Source organism: Lissotriton vulgaris, chromosome 1_2 (assembly GCF_964263255.1).
Source record: "Lissotriton vulgaris chromosome 1_2, aLisVul1.2, whole genome shotgun sequence".
Classification (NCBI taxonomy): Eukaryota; Metazoa; Chordata; class Amphibia; order Caudata; family Salamandridae; genus Lissotriton; species Lissotriton vulgaris.
This window is the reverse complement of record NC_141686.1, coordinates 71,518,030-71,540,156: the sequence shown is the minus strand read 5'-3', so window position 1 is coordinate 71,540,156 and position 22,127 is coordinate 71,518,030. Positions and strand designations below refer to the sequence as shown.

Genomic DNA, 22,127 nt, shown 5'->3' with positions numbered 1-22,127 from the left:
CTCTCAAGGGCAAAAACGACATTAGGAGTTTTTCACTGCCAGAACATGCAGAACTTAAGTACACATTCCCTACTTTTTAAGTACAATGCACCTTGTCCTGTGAGTCTGTAGAGCATGCCTTTGGGATGACTAATAGACTTTAAAAAGGAAGGTTTAAAACTGCACGATGGCTGCAGTGACTGGCTTGAGTCATATTTACAGTACTACTTTAGTGGTTGGCAGAATGAGTGCTGCAGTCCACTAGTAACCTATCATTTATAGCCCCTGGACACATGCAGTACCCTTTACTTGGGAGTCATAAGTACATTAAATATACCATTCAGGTGTTGGACAATTTTTTATGTTTGGAAGAAAGAGTGCAAGCACTTTACCACAATTCAGCAGTGCTAAAGTGCACAGAGTCCTAATGTTCTAATGCTTTCTTCAGATCAAGAACATTGTAAAAACCTCTTTTTTTCCTATTTTGTGAGAGTATGATGCTGATGTGGCAGGTTTGTGTAGCTATTTTCAGTTCCATGATGCAGCAGCAAACTAGTGCTTTCAAAATGGTACCTGTAGACCCATGGACCATAAGCATTAGGAGCAGTTAGTTTGCAACACTCCAGAGTAAGTGTCGCTAGATGCTGTGGCAACCCTATTCTTTGTAACTGCATCCTTTCAGTCTCCAGACCATAGAGCGTATCTTCTTTCGATAGGGCGCATGGGATGATGTATTGGAGGAGGTACTAACAGTTGTCTCATAGGAGGGTGAGTTAGCAGATATTTTGAAGAGGGTCAAACAACTCCTTCCTGGCCAAAATGGGGCTACCACAATGACCTTAATCTATACTTCCATGATCCAGGTGAGTAACTTATGAATTAGAGGAAACAAGGCGAAGGCATAAAGCAGCTTCTCTGATCATATTGCTGCCAATGCATCCACATCCAAGGTACCAGTCACCGGAAACCAGGAGCAGAAATCGGAGAGTGGAGCAAAGGTGAAGAGAAAGATCTTGAGCGGCAAGAAGAAATCCTGCTCAACTGATCTGTTTGAGTATGGTCCATCTTCCAGATGTGAATTGCGGAGAGGCACAGGAGATGCAGTTATGCTTAGGCACACAGATGACTTACCACCAGAACTAATGATTGGGAGTACATTCCCCTTGGTGGTTTATTTATACAACTGTTAGTGTCTGGTCCAATTATATTAAAACATGTTGGTGTACGGTGTAGGATGGAAAATGCTGTTGAGTCCTTTTGACAGCTTGACAGCGCCCTCCAATTGAAAGTATGGCTACTCTCTCTAAAGCTCCATTGTGCGTGACTATACAAAGTTTTGAATTGCTTCCCTGCCGAAGGAGCTAGCACCTGTTGTTGTTACCACTGGGCGATCCTTCAGAAGGAAAATTATTGTGTAAAAGGACAGAGGATTCAACTACCACTGCAAGGAGTCTCTCAATTTGTGAGTCACCGAAATCACTGGGCCTGATTCACAAAGCTAAACTTAGACAAAAAGTATAAGTTTAGACCTAAAGTCCAACTTTACTACTACCAAAGTTAGCCTTTTAGTCTAAACGTAGACCAAAGTCTTACTTTAGTTTTAGTAAAGTTAGATTTTTAGTCTAAGTTAGACTTTTGGTCCACACTTAGACCAAAAGTCTAACTTTACTACTAGTAAAGTTAGACTTTAGGTCTAAACTTAGACTTCAGGTCTAAGATTAGACTTGTGGTCTAAGTTCATCTTTGTGAATCAGGCCCACTGTCTGGAAGTCGTGTAACAGTGGCATCCAGTAAAAATGCAGATGAACCCATATTGGGTGTAGATAAAGCCTTGCTCATGGAATTGTGAATACAAATGCTGCCATGTGACCTTGAAATTTCAACTACAGGTGAACTGGAGCACATGACATCGCCAGTAGAAAAGACACCAGTACACTAAGATGCAGTGTTCTTATCTCTGGAAAAAGCGTACTGTTCAGATCTGTTTTGACGCATGTGTCAATGAGTATCTGATCTTGTGAAGGTGACAACTGGTACTTCTGAAGATTGGGAATAAACCATATTGTTGAACACATTAGTGTACCTCTTTCAAACCCATAGGAATGTGCTCTGCTGAAGGGGCATGACTCAGGTGGCTCCACAATCTTCATAAATACTTGAATGTCTGACATCATGCAAAATGATAACATTTTGAAGCAAAAGTATCTGTTCTGGACACAAAACCTGAGTTATTTCTGGCATTTACAATCAGTATCTGGAGACACACATCTTAGTTGTTGCTACTCACCTGTTGGTGTGAAGGGGATAATTCACCACAGAGACTCCAATATGAAGAGTATAAACTTCATTCAGCAGATGAGATTGTTCCAGTTTACTAGCATCCTGGTTACCCACTCGATAGCTTGGAGATTGTTAGACTCAACATCCTTGGCATTGTAATCCCACAATCCTTTTGCTTTCACACCTTCTGTTTTGCTGAATTTGTTTTTGTTGGCATTAGACCTCTGTGCACTCTATCACTGCTAACCCGTGCTAAAGTGCTTATGCTCTCTACATAGTAAAATTGACATAAACATAAGTAGCCCTTTTTATTTACTTGTAATCCCCTAGTAAATGGTAATGCACGTATATGACACTTACTGTGCCACCCACTGAAGTTGCCTTTTAAAACTTGTCACAGACCTGCAACTTCTACCTGTAGTGCAGTTTTAAACTGCCATTTCAACCTGGCAAATGAACCTTTCACTAGGTCTAAACTTCCCTTTTTATTACATGTAAGTCACCCCTAAGGTAGGGTCTAAAGGCCTGTAGGGCAGAGTGCATTGAATTTAAAAATAGGACATGTGTAGTTACAGTTACATATCCTGGCAATACAACGCTGCTAGTGTGGTTTTTCACAGCTGGGAGGCTTATCTCTCCCATTGATTAACCCTGGGTTCACTTTTTACATTTAATAAGTGGGTTGGGAGCAGATTGATATGTACTGCTTACACTCAAATGAACTGTATTTTAAACTCTTCTTTAATAGTAAAGTGAGATTGTAAGGCACAATTCTGAAAATGACACTATTAGAGGGTGTGTGCCTATTGACAGTGTCATGGGTCACATGACTGTGAATGTTGGAGTTTGTCTATTCCTCCCAGAAAGGGAGACAAAGGGGGGTAGGGTGTGGGCAGGTTGAGCCATCCTGCCATTATAGCTGGGGGCAGAGCTGTGTCCTGCCCAACTTGCACTTGAAAGGGCATTCCTTAAGCACATGCAAAGGAACCTAACAGCCTAATGTCACCCCAGACAGTTTGGAACAATGACCAGGAAAGGGAAATAACTTTCCAGAGTCAGATGTGAGAGTTTGCGCTAACGAAGGGTTGCTCCAGGTAAAAATAGTGGACATCCAGGTCCACTCATCAGAACACACCTGTACCCAGGGACGGGCTGGCAACCTACATTTTGTCAGACCAGCCCCCATACAGTGCATAGCAAGAGCAGCAAGCAAGCCTAACCACTACAAGGGGGTTGGCAGGGTTTTCCCCGAAGATAATTTTGGAAAAATGGTGCATTCTGCAACACATTTTTCATCACCCAATTGTGTGCATTTTCAAAGCATAGTACATGCTGACCTTACAGTGCACCAGGCTACAACAATCTTTACTGGGGTTCCCTCACTATCACACTCCAACAGTTCCTCTCACTCTCTATAGCCCTACTCTCACATGTATACATACCAGTGTAGGGTGTAGCATTTTACATCACACACACACATACAGAGATAATGAATCACATATGTGTACATCAGTGTATAGAAAATGTTACATAATATAAAGGGGACTAAAAGTAATTGGATTCACATCTCTGCCAGACTGGTAGGCATTTTTTAAGAGTGCTTGGTCTGGGGAAGAACAAACTCAGGATTTAGAATGTAACACAGTGCTTAGAGTTGACTTTACTAATAAGAATTTCTTTCCATCCAAACCAACCCTTTTTAGCAAAATTAGGATAATAAAAGAATGGGGGAAAAAATAACTAAATCTAACCTGGATTACGACTGTAATTTATTACCTGCATAGTAACAAAAGTGGTAAACCACTGAGCTATGCACATAAAATACTGTGTTGTGATCTGCATAGTACACGCTCTTTGCAGCAGGCAAACTAACCCTCTGCTCTAACTTAGATAAGTCAAAACTGACACTAGATAAAACTCTGACCTCTCTCCAGCAGGGACGTTATTCACCAGAGTTATATTGGCACTTGTACTGCTGCCTGAAAACTGTTGGATATGCAAGAAACTCTGCAGTGCTTTTAAAACTGCTGGACAGCTACATAACTAGCCCCAGTAACAAAAGCAGCCTCTCACACTTCCAGTCGTCCAGGCAAACGCCCGATGCCTAGTATGGACAATCTCGCCTTGCCTTTACCAGTGGACATCACATATGTACTGCCCTGCTGCTTGAGGACTGTCTTGCTTTGTATGAAGGAAGTCTGGACTTGCTTACCTTCATCCCAGGCTAACCCGAAATTTAACAACCAGTTGACTGACCTCCTCTTTGAGCTACAGGAACATACAAGCTCCAGAGGCCTCCCTGCAACTGTCCTGACAGCGGGGACTGCCTGGACCTGCAACTAGACCTGTTTGAGCCCTGTGAGAGTGAGTTTTTGATTCCCATTAGGTGAACCCCAGATCCTGGACCCTTAGCTATCATTCGTCTGTGCTCATTCAAAGAAAAAAATGTGCAATCCTGAAGTCTGGGCTCTTCATGCCCAAGAACAGCACACTTCACGCCTGGGATGACTGCCAATATGAAGCTCTTCTGAAATCCGGCTCTGAGTGCTACAGTGACCACTAGTGACAGGCAGCAATTAGGTACAGCAACAATAGTCCATGGTGACTGACCAAATGTGAAGTTCCAGCAACAACCGTCCTTGCCACGCAACCAGCTCCTCAAGAAATGAAATGAAAGGCATTTATAAAGCGCATGGCTACCCGGGATCGTCCTAGCACTAAGAACTGACACGGAGGAGGCGGAAGAGCTAAGGAAACAGAAAAGTCTTCAGTTGGTTACGGAAAGCCAGATGATTGGAAACAATGCGAAGAAGTAGTGGCAGGGAATTCCAGAGTTTTGTGGCATTATAGGAGAAGAGCTGTCCACCGCTTCTGGCCTTCTTGATCCTAGGGACCTCGGCAAATGCAGTTCGTCAGACCGAAGTTTCCTATTCGCTTTGTAAGGACGGATCATGGCTGAGTTGATAGGAGGCCTTATCCCTTGCATAGATTTCTGTGCTATGCACATGGCTTTGAATCTGATGTGTTCCTGCACTGGGAGCCAGTGAAGGGAGCAGATTGCTGGTTTTGCCGATTGTCTCATGCTACAGCGACAACAGCCCGTGCTTCCTGACGTGCTCTTCGCCCTACAGCGATGACCATTTTCGATGCTTTCTCTTCTCCTCATGAACTTCTCCACCTCAAATAGAACTCTTCTCACCGGACTTTGATATAGTAAGCTTTTTAGCAGGACTAACCTGGTACATGTTTCTGAACTGCGCTCCATCGTGATTGAGCTGAAATTGTAACTTTCCCCTGGTCTAGTGTGACCTGATGATCGAAAGTGGCTTTCTGTGCTTTTAGGTGCTATTTTAGCCTGAAACTTTGAAATGTAATATCTCCAGTTCTACAGATTGGATTTATGTCTAATATTTTAGTTACTAAAATCTGTTCTATTTTTCCTATATTGGTTTGGAATTTTTATTGGGTTATGTTTTCACTTTATTTCTGTTCGTGTGCTTCATAAATACTTTTCACATTGTTGCTAAGTTAAGCCTGAGTGCTTTGTGCCTATCTGCCAGAGAGTTTAAGCACAGATTAATGTATTGACTATTTGTGGCTCACCCTGACAAGTATTATGGTTGTTGCCTGACTTGGGCTTTCACCTCCCTTAACCAATAACCCAATTTCCTACAGGGACAATAAGGTGGGTGAACTATATGCCTGATCCCACTTCTGATGTAGCAACTGATACCATTGCTAATTTTTGAAGTACTGAAAATACTGCTTGAAGGAAAGCTAATCCTTGATAGGACACCAAAGCCAAAGTGTCAGTTTGATCCCTGAAATAATTGAAGGTAATATAAACTTGATCTTGTTTCTTTTGCTGATCACTTGTAATACACAGTATCTGAGGTAGAGGTTTCCCAGACTTGAATGACATTTTGGCGACCTCTTACAGTAAAGTTGTGACTATTTCCAACATAGTCAGGACTGTTGCTGCTGTGACAAGGAGGGCTGCTTTGGTTCTGGATGTAGTGATTACTGTGCATCTTCCCTTTATCATTTCAGTACTGTGGCTTATACAGCTGCCTTCTGGAACACTGATGGAAAGGAAACCTCTTCCATAGCTTGAGGTGGAAAAAGAAGGCATTTGTTATTTCTGGCCAAGGAGGAATGCTTCTGCTCCTTAAAGCGCTTATCCATCTTGTCTTCCAGCTCTAGGCTAAAAAAAGAATTCTCCCAAATAGCAAACAAACAGCTGCCATTTTTAATGCTGTGTCATCATGTCAGCCATTGAGTAGTATGTTTTGTTGTTCAGCAGTAGAGACTCCAATGGTTAATGCTCAAGTTTGAACTGCATGGAAAGTATTACCAATAGGAAATTTAGCAAAGGTTTCTACATCTTTTTTTTTTTAAAGATGCCTTTATTGAGATTTTGAGTAGTACACATACAACAGTATGGGTCAATGGATCAACCAATATTGATTCAAACAATGTTAGCAAACGAGTTACACTGCTTGTGGGAGAGGATTCTGCACGTCATTGACCCCAGGAATCTGACACTGTCTCTTCTCTAGCTTCTGCTGTTCAGTGCAATACTACCAGCCACTCAGTGTTCAGCTCAGTATCAACAAACCTTCACCAGTATCTCCCATGACAATAACTATGTATAACGTTTACTAAAACTAAACATACAAAATCTATAATACTAAGCAGCAATGGTGGACAATCAGTGACAGTCCTTTATCCTCAGGCCCCCAGGCAACGTCGAAGGGGAGGGGGAGGAGCGATGGAAGTGGGTGACCCAGCAACAACATCGAAAATTTTCACATACACACAAGCCCATCATGAGAGTGTCCCCGCCACCTGGAGCTAGGTGGGCTGCACAGTGACAATTCTTCCCCCGCCTGGGCGTCCACGTCCTCTCCAAGTCACTCAATTGCATGCACCATCCCATCCTTTGCCAGGAGCCATCTCGACTATGACACCACTCTGTGAACCCTGGGATTCAGATCTGGGGTGAAAAGTGATGGGTCATCTCCCAGCGGCTTCACAGCCTCCAGACTATCCAGCATGGCTCCCCATAGGTCCAGGTTTGTGTGCTTATTGTGCACACTAATCCCAAACGCTATTCTTCTGCCACCAGCCATTTTCATGCGTCCTCCAGCCAGTTATGGATGGCGGGTGGTCTGTGTTGCATACAGTGTTTGGCCAAAAGCTGCTCAGCCAATATCAATCCCAGAAGGGTGAACCAGTGTCTCATTTTTTCCCCTCTTTAGGGGTCAGAAGCACTCCTAGCAGGCAATGCTTGACTTAGCGGTGTGTGTGCAACCCCCCCAGATATCGTAGTACCCCCCTCTCAATACCTCTGCACCCTATTGCTCTCCCACATCATATGTATGAATGACGATGGATCTGACCCACATCTGAGACATGCACTCCTTTCATACCGGAAGTTCTTATCAGTGCAAGGCTCCTTCATTGACGCGTTGACCATGAAGGCATTCAGAAGGCTCTCTGGTGTACTGAGCCGGGCCCTCATTCCACGCGGCCCGCTTCTGTCTGCTGCAGATGCTCACGGGGACTCGAATGCAGCACGTACCTGGAAGATCCCAACCTTTGTTGTTGCTATTTCTGTGCAGCTGTTGCAATGTTAGGTAGAGCTGATGTATTGGTATGTATATGCACCCCATAGCTTTGACATTTTTGAGCTATGGCAACATATTTGGACGCCACTTCAATGCCATGAAATCTGTGGCATACTCCTTTTCTGATGTATACGAGGGAACTCACTTGCAATTTGGTCATTTACAATTCAGGGTAGAACCTATTACATTTAAATACATTGGGATACAGATTTATAGACTGACACCATAGATGGCAATTTAGTGAGGACTATAAATTCACTCTGTTCTCAAGTGACGTTTTGGAACTCCTTGCTGTTGACAATAGCGGGCCGCCTAGCCTTCTCTAAGATGGTAATGTTACCCAGACTCCTGTACCACTTTGTGAATATCACTGTCGCAGTGCCTGCCTGGATTTTTCGGGTGCTGGACACCATGCTTACAGCACTACTGGGGGAAAGGGTAGACACAGACTGGCACTGTCGGAGATGCGACTTCCACCCACTACCGGCGCAATGGGAGCGCCTGACTATAAAGACTATTGTATCGTTGGGCAGCAACAATGGTTAGCGTACTGGTTGGCGGGCCACAACTTATTTGAAATAGGTTATACCCTTGCAAGTTTCTGGAGTGGGTAGATACATACATTGTTGTGTCCAGGAGCCAACAGGGCACGTGACCCCCCTTAACTTTTATCCTTAGTATTACAGTACTGGAAGCTAGCTCTAAAATATCCGAAAGTACAAAATTCATATGCTCCCACTATCCCCCTCTGCGGCTCTCCCACCCAACAAGGCATCTTTTCCACTGTTCGGGTGCGGGATAGTATACAGGCGGGAACGACCACTGTGGGCGACTTTATTCTTGGATGGGACATTTATGCCCCATGAGGAGTTTATACAAAGAAATGCAGTGCTGGACACCTTATTCCTCACGCATACATCGGTCTCACTCTATGTCAGACAGTACTGTCAAAGAGATCGGAGCAGAGGAGGCCTTAGGCATGTGCAAGCTGTGCACCTGCACAGGGCCACTAAACCCCAGGGGCCACCACACCAATATATATCCTTAATATAATAATCCTCTGAGGATGGATACATATTTGTGTGGTGGCCCTTGGCAGGGATTTGGCAGCCTTCGGCTCTGTTCCACTTCCAAACACCCCCCTCTTCACTGGCCTCCGCGCTCCGCCCCGCCCGGACCCCCTCTTCCGGGGCCCCCTGCTTACGCTCCCTGCCCAGCGCCGCCATGAGCCTAGAGCCACCCCTGATGGGAAAGAACCCCCTACGTTTCAATTACTTCAGTCCTTACACATGATGGGACAGGGGCGCCACTTGGTTCACTGGCTATACTGTGGGCTACAAGAGCACTTACACATTTCACTTGCATCGCTCCGACAGAAGTGGGAAGGGGTTCTAATGAGAGACTTATCGGACAGGTAATGGACCTCTGCAAATTGAAGATCCCCGCCGGGTGCCCTGGAAATTGCGCCTGAAGACAATACAGTTATTAATATTCCGCAGGGCCTATCTTACACCTTTCGCAATTCAAATGATGTATCCCACGACATCCGCTCTCTGCCCCAAATGCTCCCTCCAGCACGCTGATTTTACACACATGTTATGGAAATGTACAGCATTGGAGAAGTTCTGGACGGAGGTCACTCAGGGATTATCCTGACTAACGGAGTGCTCTCCTTGGAATAAAATGAAGGTATGCTTACTATGACTTTTTCAATTCCCCAAGAAGGCGAAGTTGTTACATCGCTTTGCGGGCCAGTCTTTAATGCTTGCCAAACTGTTAATAACTCAATGATATATCACCACGGAGGGCAAGTGGAGGGATGAGGTTATAAGATGAACAGTAAAAGAAGGGGGAGAGCTTCTACATGAAGAATACCTCGATCTGCGGAAAAGGCCTATCTCCCTTGAATGGGCACAATTAATAGAGCACTTATAAGCACTAACAGCCAATGAGGTAGTGAAACCACTTGCACCATATCGGGAGAAGCTTAACTGAGTCTGGCACCTGGATTGGTGCTGATGCAGGCAAGGGGTGGCTTTCCCACTCCTACATTTTCAGTTTCCTCCCTTACACCCTTCTCCCCCCCATTATTTTTCACCTCTTCTTCCCTCTTCCCATCCTGAGTTAGTTCATGACTCCGACTAAGTCCTCGCCATCCGCCCAATTACCCCCTCCTCACTGATCATTCCCCTCCCCCCCCCTTTATCCCTTTCCCTGTTCCCCCAGAGAATTTGTTGCACCATCATTAAGTTTGATTCACCAGGGTTTTTGCCCTGGCAGTACAGAATGTTCATAGGCGGCTATGTTCACAGTTTATTGTTATTTGGGACAGTATAGTTGTGGGTGGGGTCCCAAGGGTGGGAATTTAGGGAGATAAAGTGACACTGGACCATTTCATGAGAATATTTTTTCAACACTGTGGTTCTGTTTATATGTATCTTTCATCAACACAAATTGAGGTATCCTAATGAGACACATACTAAAGTTTTAAATTGTAAGTATTGTATATATGTGTACACGTATCGTACGCTGTAACACCAAATGTTTAGTGATGTAAGATGTTTCAACTACTTCTATTACAAAAATCAATAAAAGTTTGTAGAAAAAAAGGTAGACCTTATGTAAATAATAAAAATTAGTACGCTTGAACCACCTTTTGCTACTTACTTCCCTGACCTGAGCACAGAGCTGCATCTATTCACTCTCCGTAAGTGGCATAGGTAAGTCACCTGTCAACCTATCCCAGACCACTGCCATGTCCATCTTTCTTTCCCCCTTCAGGCCTTATAGAGGTGAGATATCAGGCCTCCACTGGATCCAGGATCCAGAAACAGCATCATTCTCTGTGATTCCCCTGGCTCTGCAGGAAAGTTTCACCAGGCTACCTGACTTCCATACTGCTAGAACTGATGCAGCTGTACTGAAACAAACCCCCCAATGTAAGAAAAATGCAATTTAGGTGCAGGTCTCCAGCCATGGTGCAGCCCCCTCAGCCTGCCATGACATATCTATCACCGTTTGTATATGTTTTAATGGCTGTAGCCACTGCAGGGAGAGCAGCCTGGGGTTATTACTATTACTATTATTGCTACTATCATTGTTATTATTATTATTATTATTATTATTATTATTATTATTATTATTATTATTATTATTATTATTATTCATGATTTATAATGCACATGGCTACCCAAAAAAGGTTTCCCAGTGCTATTTCTATTTTGGGCATTTGTAAAGCGCCTGGTTACGCCACTGGCGTGTCCCCGCGCTGTAGTAAGTGAAGTGGCTGTCCCCCCCTCCCACAGAAGGCTACCTGCTATAAAGGTGGGTTTTAAGCTTTTTCCTGAACAGGACTTCAGATGGTTCAAGTCGCAGTTCTAGCGGTAGAGCATTCCAGCATCTGGGAGCGAGGTGTCTGAAAGATCTTCCTCCCATACGTGCTTTCCTGACTCTGGGGATCTTTAGCAGTCCAGTCCGTGAGGACCGTAGGCTACGTGTGGGCTCATATTGGGTCACCAGACTCAGGAGCTGAGCAGGGGCTTTACCGCTCAAAATGCGGTGGCATGTGGAGAGGGCTTTAAACTCTACCCTCTTCTCCACTGGGAGCCAGTGGAGGGCTTGCAGAGCTGGTTTGGAGGGTGACCTCCTAGGGAGCCTGAGTACAAGCCTCGCTGCGGCATTCTGAAGCACTTGCAGGCGGCCCATGACCTTGCTTGTGGCCCCCAGATATAGCAGGTTCCCGTAATCGAGCCGCGATGTGACCAGGGCGTGCACCAGTGTCCTTCGAGCGGAAATAGGGAGAAGGTCTAAGACTTTCCTTAAGGCTCTCAGGACACCGAAACACACCCCTGTCACCCGGCTGATCTGAGGACCAAAGGCAAGGTCCTTATCCAGCTACACGCCGAGGTTCCTGGCCTCATGGCAGGGAACGGGGACCTCACCTAGGCAGGGTGGCAACCACGCCGACGACCAGGCAGATGGCCCTCCCCCCACCACGAGCACCTCAGTCTTGCTACCGTTCAGTTTTAAACAGTTTGCGGACATCCAGGTTGCAAGGTCTTGCATGCAATTCCTGAAGATGTCCACTGCAAGGCTGGGGACACGCGATAGGGAGATGACCAGCTGCGTGTCATCAGCGTAGGACACCAGGCGAAGACCGTGTCCCTCCACGATGGCTGCAAGGGGGGAGACATAGATATTGAATATCTTGGCTTCTCACGAAACATGGGTCGGACCAGAAGGATTTCCAGAAGGAAGGATGTTTAGGAGAATTAACTCCTTGGTCGTGACGGTAATTCCGCTGCGGCGCTGGGGGGTGGGGGGGTTGCTTGGCGCCGCTATGCTCCTGCAGAACCACTCCGTCATGAGCCACGGGCGCGCTGAGCTCATAACGGAGTGGTTCCGTCACGGCCCCGCCCGCTAATTAAAATCGCCACGCAGGCGTGGCGGCCGTGCCGTGACGGAACCACTCCGTCATTAGCACAGCGTGCTTGTGGCTCGTGACGGAGGGGTTCCGTCACGAACACGGAACGGGTTAAAGGAATTGGAACAGCCGGGTTTTAAGCAATTTACGAAAGGTAGATAGCGAGTGACATGCTCTCAGCTTCAGTGGCAGAGTGTTCCAGACCTTAGGTCCTAGAAAGAATAATGCCTGGCTTCCTTGAAGAGATTTTAAGACTCTAGAAATGAGAGATTGCCCACCAACAAAACCTCTGTCTTGTCCCTGTTTAATTATGAGAGAGTTGCATATGTTAAGGCAAGTTGCACTATGATTAGCCTTGAGGACAGGGATACCATGATTTGTGTGTCATCTGGATATGATAAGAGAGAGGGAGACCAAAGTTTTCAACTATTTATGCTAATGGTCTCAGCTACAGACTGAAGAGAAGTGGGCTCACGGTAGATCTTTGCCCACCCCCCAAGTAACAGGGTGAGGTTTTTTTGACCTAAGTTGGTGTGTGGGAACCTGAAAGATGCGATCTTGCAGGAAAAATCTCAAATAGGCCAAGGCAGTGGCCTGTACTTCCATATCCCCTAATATTTTGTAGGAATGTGGTGTGATTACAGTGACAAATGCTACACTGAGATCTAACAGGGTTGGTGCAGCAGCCCCACCATTATCTAGCTAATGCGTCAGGAAAACAGAAACACCGAGGAGGGCAGATTCAGTACTATGGCCCGCTCTGAAACCTGATTGTGAAGGGTGGAGTATGCCATTAAGTTCTGTATATGATGTAAGTTGTTGATTCACATGTGTTTTTAATACTTTGGCCAGACGAGGTACGAGAGATATAGATTGGTAATTTAACCAAGTAAATAGGTCCAGATAATGTTTTTTCAGCAATGGGCAAGTTCCCAGGTTTTGAGAACAATATCCTCTGCCAGCGATGAATTCAGCTGTTGGGTAAATTGCATAAGGATATGATCGGTGAGCTTCCCAAGCACTGGCTGGGACAGGGATCCGGTGGAGAGCCTGATTTGGTGTCTGCAAGAAGAGACATGAAGGAAGGCATATCTATGGGATGCAACATACGCAGTGCACTGGACACATTGGGGTGAATTAATTGAAAGCTTTCCTCAATTGTGTTAGAGAAAGCGGCATGGATGTCTTCCACTTTTTGGGGGGAAAATGTCAGCCAACTCATCACACTGAAGGGTGGTCAGAGAGTGTTTAACTGCCAGAAAGAGTGTTTTAGGGCAGTGTTTACAGTGCTTGCTGCCACTCGCCTACGACATGTGACTCCCGCTGGAGGTCCACTAATGACAGTCCCTCCCCAGCTAACTCTGACTCAAGGAGTCTCACAGTTTCTACGGGTGCAGGTGCCACAGGGGCTCCCTTGGCCTGGCTCCACTCCACTCCAGAAGCAACAGTGCATGGTCTGAGAGGATTCTACCCGGAATTCGCACACCTGACACTGTGAAATCTATCAAGGTGGCTATATGCTTGTTGTCTCTGTGCATAGTATCTGAACAACCTAACCCCTTTGATACGTATCACACCAGACATGTACAGTGCACTTGCTTCATTATGGCTTTCAGTGCAGCTGACATATTTGGCTTCATATGAGGCTTGGGGGGTTTCTATCCATGTGCCCATCTAGAATACAATTAAAATCGCCAGCCCATATGAGAGGGATCTTGACATAAGGAGAAGTTCTCGCTCTATCTCAAGTAGAACCCCCATAATCATAGGCGTGCACACATTCAGAAGATATACTTCTGAGCCATCCAACAGACTTTACAATAAGAGGTACCTGCCTTCGATGTCTGGCTTAAAGCCTCGGACCTGGAGGGGGATCTGCAGAGCAACTCATATCAGAACTCCCCAGGCATAGTTAGAGTAGCTGGCAGAGTATAATTGCCCTCTCCACTTCCTTTGCACTTTCTGTACCCACACGCTCCTTCAGATCTGTCTCTTGCAACATAGTGATATGTATGCCCTGTCTCCGGAGATACATCTGTATTCTGTATCATTTACCATATGAGTTGAGTCCACAGGCATTCCATGTCACCAGTCTAATCTGTGTAACCATAATGCCTTTGTCCATACACAACCACACTCCAGTCCCTCAAGCCCGCCAACCACCCTGGCCCCAGACCACCGCAATATCATGACCACATTGCTACTGCTGTACACCAAACTTTTACATAAAACCTACCCCACCCTTCAGGTAAACACAAAAAGGAACAACTTGTGCCTCCCCAAACATCCCAACACCATAGTCCCCAACCCTTTCACAAATTTAAACTCTTGCATGCCATAAAAAAAAGTCTGGAAGGGTCCCAAGCTTGCACCTTGCTCACAATCTTGTTACGTATCTAGGTGATGCTTCACTCAATTCCAGCCACAGAAGCAGCCATTTCACCGCGCAGTGAACCTCAAACTTACGCCTGCCAGAACACTCAACACACACCTGCGCAAACAAAACACTCACCCACTCTTACACAATGCCAAAACGCAAATCTGCCACAACTACACACACCCAGCTCAAGTCACTCAAAACTACAGAGGGGATGGAACTTCCCTTTTACTCAGTGCATGCTGCTCAGCTGCAGTCATAAACTATGCTATTACCCGCATAACACACTAGCCAGTTCACCAATCCATGCAAGAAGAACTCCTATTGGATCTCTAGTTCATACGTCCCAGAATGACAGTTCAGGAAGCCACCCACACAAAAAATATCAGCGCAGTGTTCATTCAGTGCAGAGGGATACTATTGTCATCCAGAGCCATCTCCATGTCATGACACCCCCAGTTCTGGGGTCTCTTCCACTACATCTTCTCCACACTCAACTAAGTTAGTGGTGGTCGCCGCCTCCACCAGCGGCCTTGCTTCTTCTCTCTCTGACCACATTTGTTCCAGTTGTTCCAGGTGGTGGTCTGCCATCCTGGCAAACCACCACCTGGATGGAGGACCAAGAGACCCCCTCCCCCATGCCACCGCCTGTGTCTCCCCACCAGTCCTGAGAGGTGGCCACTCTGGGCCAGGTCTTCTGAGCCGCGGGGAAATGGTGCAGGGACATGGCCATCTCCTCGTATCTCCAGAAAATTCTATACTGCCTCAGGTGTAGTGAAGAAAGGTGAAAGTTTATTTATGGATTATTTTCCATTTCACCAGGTAGAGTAGCATCTAATGCAGTCCCATTGCTTTCCGCTTCTGCTTTACTCCCTCAAATGTGAGTCGCATTTGCCTACCATTTCGTGTGTAATCCTGGAATTTGTGAATCACATGATTCTTGAAGGCAGGAACCCCAGCCTGTTGGACCGCCTGCAGGATGGTATCTCTGTTCCTGTAGTTGAGGGGTTTTGTCATTATTGTGTGCAGAGGTCCCCTTCCAGGAGGCCTCAGCGTCAGGGCATGATGTGTCCTCTCTATCACAAAAAGGGATGACAATTTAGCAGACAAGATTGTCGATGCAACCCAGCACTCCAGGAAAAGATCCCGGGTCTGTCCCTCCGCACCCTCTGGAAAGCCAACAAACTGGAGATTGCACCATCTGGATCATCCCTCCATGTCCTTCACCTTGGTATCCAGCATGACAGTCCTGGGAAAGAGGTAAGTCAGTGAGGTCTGCAAGGCAGAAACATCCTCCTGAAGTTCAGTCACATCTTTCTCAGTAGCCAGCGACCGCTGCGCAACCTTATGGAGGTCCACTCATAGCAAGTTGATATCCTGCAATACAGACTAAATCTTGGCTTGAACAGGTGCACTCGATGCCTCAGTAGCTGCTCTTGAAGGCCCCCTCCAATCTGTCAGAGAGGGGCTCATACGTTGCCACCCCGGGGTTTCTCCTTCTGCATGGCCAGGCAGATTCCTTCTCTCTCTCATCAGAGCAAACACAAGGATATGATGGATTGAGTGCTGAAACCTTTCAGACACTCACCCCAGTCACAGATCTGGGTTGAATCCATCATTGTACTTGAGCTCACTTAGCCCCCTCAGTGCAGACACAGCTATATGCACCTGTCCCTCAGGGGAACAGTACAGCCCAAATTGCCAAGCCAGGTCTTCCCTGAACCGGAACCAATCATCCTTGGACCGGTTAAGGGGTAACACCCCTCATCAGCCAGACTTGCTTGAATCCAGTGGCAAAGTAGCAAGAGACCCTGCCACTTAGGGCGAACAAAGGAAACACAAGGATATGGTGGACGGAGTGCTGACACATTTCAGACACTCACCAGCAGTCACAGATCTGGTTTGAATCCATCATTGTTCTTTAGCTCACTTCGCAACCTTAGTTCAGCCCCAGCTATATGCAAATCAGTATTGACCCTGTGCCTCATGGAAACAGTCTAGCCCGAAATGCCAAGCCAGGTCATCCCTAAACCGGAAACAAGCATCCTTGGACAGGTTTCGGAGTAAAACCTCTCATCAACCAGGCTAGCTTGAATCCAGTGGCAAAGTGAGCAAGGGACCTACATCTGGGCATACGCTAACAACTTAGGGAGAACAAAGCAAACACAAGGAGATGATGGAATATTTCAGACACTCACCCTCAGTCACATTTGTGTAGGGACCAGGCAGATACTCAGCTCTCCCAACAGAAAGTGCAGACTTAGCGTTTAAATGCGAGTACAGTAGTTCATGGGACTGCCAAACCTATGGTGGGCGTCACTGGACCGGCAGACTGGCGGTCCACCCGCTGTATTACAACTACAACGATAGGACCTCCGTAGGATCGCTGCTACCGCCAGTATCCTTGATCCAGTGCTAGTAGTGCAGTGATCAGAGGCCATAATATCCTGGTGGTGCAACTGCTCGCAATCAAACATATTAGGAGTTTCCTTACTGCCCTCCTTTTCATGGCGGTAAGGAAACTAAGGGGGTCCTGCAAGGCCCCATGTTACCTCTATGCATGGGGGTGCATGTGCCTGTAGGGTGCCACATTTTGTGCCCCATGTCTGTATGCACCTTTATGTTCCTGCACAGAATGAATTGCACAACATTGCATTTCTGTCGATGCAGGAGCGTGCTTTGCCATTCCCATAACTCTAAAGCCAACCTCTCAGATGCACATATCACTAAACCTGAGATCATTATAATATCACCCATTAATGCCCGCTCTTTGGCCAGTCATAGGCAGGAGATCGCCGACTTAATTCTGGATAGAAAAATAGATATCCTTTTCATCACAGAGACGTGGATGGATGAAGCGTCTGACCCTGATTTACTGGTAGCAGTGCTGCATGTCTTCACTGTATACCGGTTAGACAGACAGGGGAAAAAAGGAGGGGGTTTGGCGATTATTTCCCGGACTACCTTTCCGGTCAGAATATTTTCTATTCCTTCATCTACATGTGAAGCCTTACATTTTGCCATTAAGCTTACTCCTTCATATAATCTTAAAGGAGTACTCATTTATAGACCCCCGGGTACACGTGCCGAATTTCTGTCCTCCTTTATGTCATTTATGGAACCATTGGCAATTGACGACACCTTCATAGCCTTGTGAGATTTAAACGTCCATTTAGACAAAATGGAAGACTCCAAAACTGTATCCTTATTGGCCGACTGTGAAACGTTGGGACTAACTCAGTTTATAAATGTACCCACACACGAGGCTGGACTTACATTAGACGGCATTTTCTCTAACATTAATGAGTTAGTAATACGTGATGTACTGCCACTCACTTGGTCTGATCATTACGGTATTCTGTGCCATATTCCTATCAATCAGGCTCCTATTCCTAAAAGGGCCCCTCCAACTCAGGAAATGTTTAGAGTTTGGAAAGATATTGATTACGAGATCTTTAGAAATCTGCTGACTAAATCCTGTCCCGTTATTTCGGATGACCCCAACGCAGCGGTGGATCAGTTTTTCACCTGGTTGGGCAATGCGGTGGAGGCACATGTGCCGTTTAAATACATCTAAAAAAACAGGAAAGTCCCCTTGGCCCCGTGGTTCTCAGAAACCCTTAGAAAGCAAAAACAGGTCTGTGGGAACCATGAAAGAAATTGGCGAAAGACATATGACAGTTAAAGTAAATCTATATACAAAGAAACACTAGCTGTCTATAAATAAATGATTCAGGAGGCAAAAAAGAAATATTTTGAGGAACAAATCGAAAATTCTAAAACCTCAAGTAGACAACTATATGAGGTGGTAAAATCACTGACTGGGAAATCCGCAGACCTGGGTCCTCCTCTTTCGCAGGAATTTTGTGATGCACTGGCAAACTTTTTCTTTTCTAAAGTGAATGATATTTATTCTGAGTTTTCAGTAATGAAAACCCCTATTAAATTGAAATCCACTTCCTCATGCAAACCCTTTGAGTGCTCACTTGCCCAATTCAAAGAGATAAAGGAGGAGCAGACAGCTGATATCATCAGGCTTATAAAAACGGGCTCAGCCCTAGACCCCTGCCCCCCTAAAATGTTTGCCCCAGTAATTGATCTAATTAGTAAAGTCATAACACGAGTCTGCAATGGGATGTTCAAATCAGGGGTCTTTCCGGATAGGCTAAAGAATACCCTACTGAAACCTCTCCTTAAAAAATCTGGTCTAGAAAAAATTACGCTGAAAAACTATAGACCTATCGCTAGCTTGCCGTTCTTAGCCAAAGTAGCCGAGAAAGCAATGAACAAGCAATTGTCGGAATATATTGAACAAAACACTCTGCTTGACGACTCTCAATTTGGGTTTCGCAAAATGCATGGGACTGAGACCACACTTATCAAGGCCGCTGATGACATCAGGACCATCAGGGACCAATGGGGCACAGCGGTATTGGTCCTACTGGATTTGTCTGCGGCCTTCGACACGGTCCATCACTCCATCTTGATTGACCGTGTCGAAGAACTGGGCATACATTCTATGGCTAGGGCCCTGCTCGCCTCTTTTTTGTCGGGAAGAACACAGGCAGTAACTCTGGGATCTTTTAAATCTGCTGATCTTGCCCTACCATGTGGTGTTCCTCAAGGCTCATCCCTAAGTCCGACACTTTTCAATATCTATGTGTCGGACTTAGCGAGGGTTATTAAAAACTACCGGATGAGCCTTACCACATATGCCGACGACACCCAGTTGGTGCTTGCCATCAAGAATGATGGAGAAGAGGTGGCGGTTCGGTTTCAGGAAGGCATGTTGGCATGGCTGGAAACTGTTTAAGACTTAACTCAGAGAAGACTGAGGTAATTATCTTCGGAAAGTTATCTCCCTTGTGGTCTTCTGTCTGGTGGCCCCCATTACTAGGAGCCCCTCCAACCCCTGTTCATAAGGTTAGGAATTTAGGGATAATTTTCGATGAAAAGTTGAATTTTGCTAACCATGTCAATCAGATAGCATCTTCTGCCTTCCACAAACTCAGACTCCTAAAAAAAATTTTTACCATTTCTCTCAGATAATGCGAGGAAAACGGTGGTGAGCTCCTTGGTACTTTCATCCTTGGATTATTGTAATGGATTATTTGCGAATGCTCAATCTCGGGTGGTGGCCAAATTACAACTTATCCAAAACGCAGCAGCAAGGCTACTGTCCGGCACCCCCAAATTTAAACCAATTAAGCAAGTAATCAGGAGCTACCACTGGCTAACTGTGAGAAATCGGATCAGATTCAAAACTTTGTGCCTCACCTTTAAAGCATTACATGGTCTCGGCCCGGTGTTTCTTAAACAGAAGCTTATCTTCTATCAACCTAATAGATCACTTAGATCTGAACATATGCACCAGCTGACAGTGGCACGGACCAGGACTGTCACTTGGGGCGACAGATGTTTTACAAACACCGCCGCCAGACTCTGGAATACTCTTCCAATGGTGATAAGATCTACCCCATCATTGTTTCAGTTTAGAAAGTTGCTGAAAACTTGGTTACTCAACCAATAACCTTCCTGTTCATTGTAACATTTTTAAAGCTTGATAATGTTCTCACTGAGATAATAAGCTGAGTCACAGCGCCAAGACACCCACGGGTAAAAGTCGCGCTTTACAAATCTTAAAAATAAATAAATAAATTGAGGTGCTTTCTAAGGCTCACCACAAAGCACCACCTGCCAGACCAGGAAAATTGCTAGTCTGGTGAGCAATTGGTGGACGGCTTTGGCAGTGTAGCATTGGAGGGCTGGCATGGCAGCCCGCTGCAACACCGCCAAAGTTATATTCAGGCCCTTAATGTGATGTTCTTTCACTTCTGGAACACTAGCTGTCAAGCAGACACCAACCTTCATCATAAAGCAATATTACAAGTACTCTGGAAAACTTCCTTCTTTGGTCTTGAAGAAATTGAAATGACCTAAGTGGGTGGATTTCAGTCTCACTTTTACACCATTTTCTAGATATGGGATGTGGATCCACTATCTCAAACTTCCGAACTGATTTGGGATGGCTCTACTCTGAATGCTCTCCAGACACAACCTTTGTGTAAAGAGATGCTTCTCACAGCAGGTTACGACCACCGTATGTTCTATATCTAAGACAGGGACAATAGTCCTCTTCCTACTTTAAGCATATACTTAATGTTCCCCTCCAGGTCACAGGACCTGCATCTTGCGTTGTCAGGAGCAAGCCTTGATTATCATGAGACCAGTGTCAAAAGTAAATATCAGGATACCAATTACACATGCAGATGGGCAGTCAGGGGAAGGGTGAACTTCCATATCACATACATGGGATATTCTTATGACAACAATGTTCCGTCATCATATATAACAACTCTCAATCTACTACTTTTAAAATTGAAATCAATGTGCTGGACTTTTCAAATTCTCCTCCTCTGCCATATCTGTCATTGTTTTATGCCCAAAATGTTTTCTTCACCAAAGAGTCAGCAGTAGCTGCAACAGGCAATGTATCAGTCATTTCTGATAATGGGTTGAGCCATAAATCCGGGAACAGCTATTTTATCCAGGCCTTTCCATTCTTTAAGATTCAGATCCATTATATATGGATGCACAGGAAGACTATGTTAAGCAGTATATTGGAATTAAAGCAACAAGGTCTGGGAAACCCATATTACTTTTCACATACAAGAAGTTGGTAGGCAAAAGATTGTTTCCAAGCTATTTCTTTGTTTGTTCTTCCCTATTAAAACAATGAACTTATCATCACCAAAGGGAAAAAAGCAAGGGCACCTCTCAGGAGAATTCTGAGTGACATCCAAGTTCAGAGCTTGCTGACCTTTCTTTTTTAAAGCAGAACGTTTTCGGAACTGTCCTCATCGGTTTGTAAACCTCTGGCTTCCTAGAGCATACTTTACTTCTGTTTTTCACAGGAAATAGAGAGCTTAAGGTAGAAGAAGAAGAATCTATATGGTGCCTCTTTAATTGTTTCTCTATATTTAATAACTCAAAGGGAAAGGACTGTGGGCGTTTTAAGGTCCAGCATATGCGCCTCTCAAATAATCAATACAAGAAGGTATGCAGAAGGGAAGACAGAAGGGATAACAGGACTGGGTGGTCCTCAGTCTAAGGTTATAGGAGGAATAAGGAATTCTCCCTATTGGAATTAAGGCCCTCACACACCTGGTTGAGTGTCATGCTTCATCATAGGGCATGCTCCTCGTCAGGTCGGCGCTGCAATACCTGATGGGCTCCCTATGAGGGGCTCTTTGCCCGAGATCTTTTATTCCAAAGTGCTGTTGGGTTCTGTGTGGGTATAGGGACTTGGTGTGTAGATGGATGTGAAGAAAGTGGGTGTTCTAAGTTGTGGATTAAAATTGGATATGGAGGTTATCCAGTGAAACACTTTAATCAACGAGACCTCCAACCCAATCAAAACAAGGGTGGCACACTGCTG

The 22,127-nt window shown here is 45.4% G+C and overlaps 1 protein-coding gene across 1 annotated transcript in view; it reads left to right on the top strand.

Annotated features, from left to right (window-relative positions):
* Window positions 1–22,127, top strand: part of LOC147733933 (sodium- and chloride-dependent betaine transporter-like) — an 865,604-nt gene that overhangs the window by 804,485 nt on the left and 38,992 nt on the right. The gene's annotated exons all lie outside the window — the stretch shown is intronic.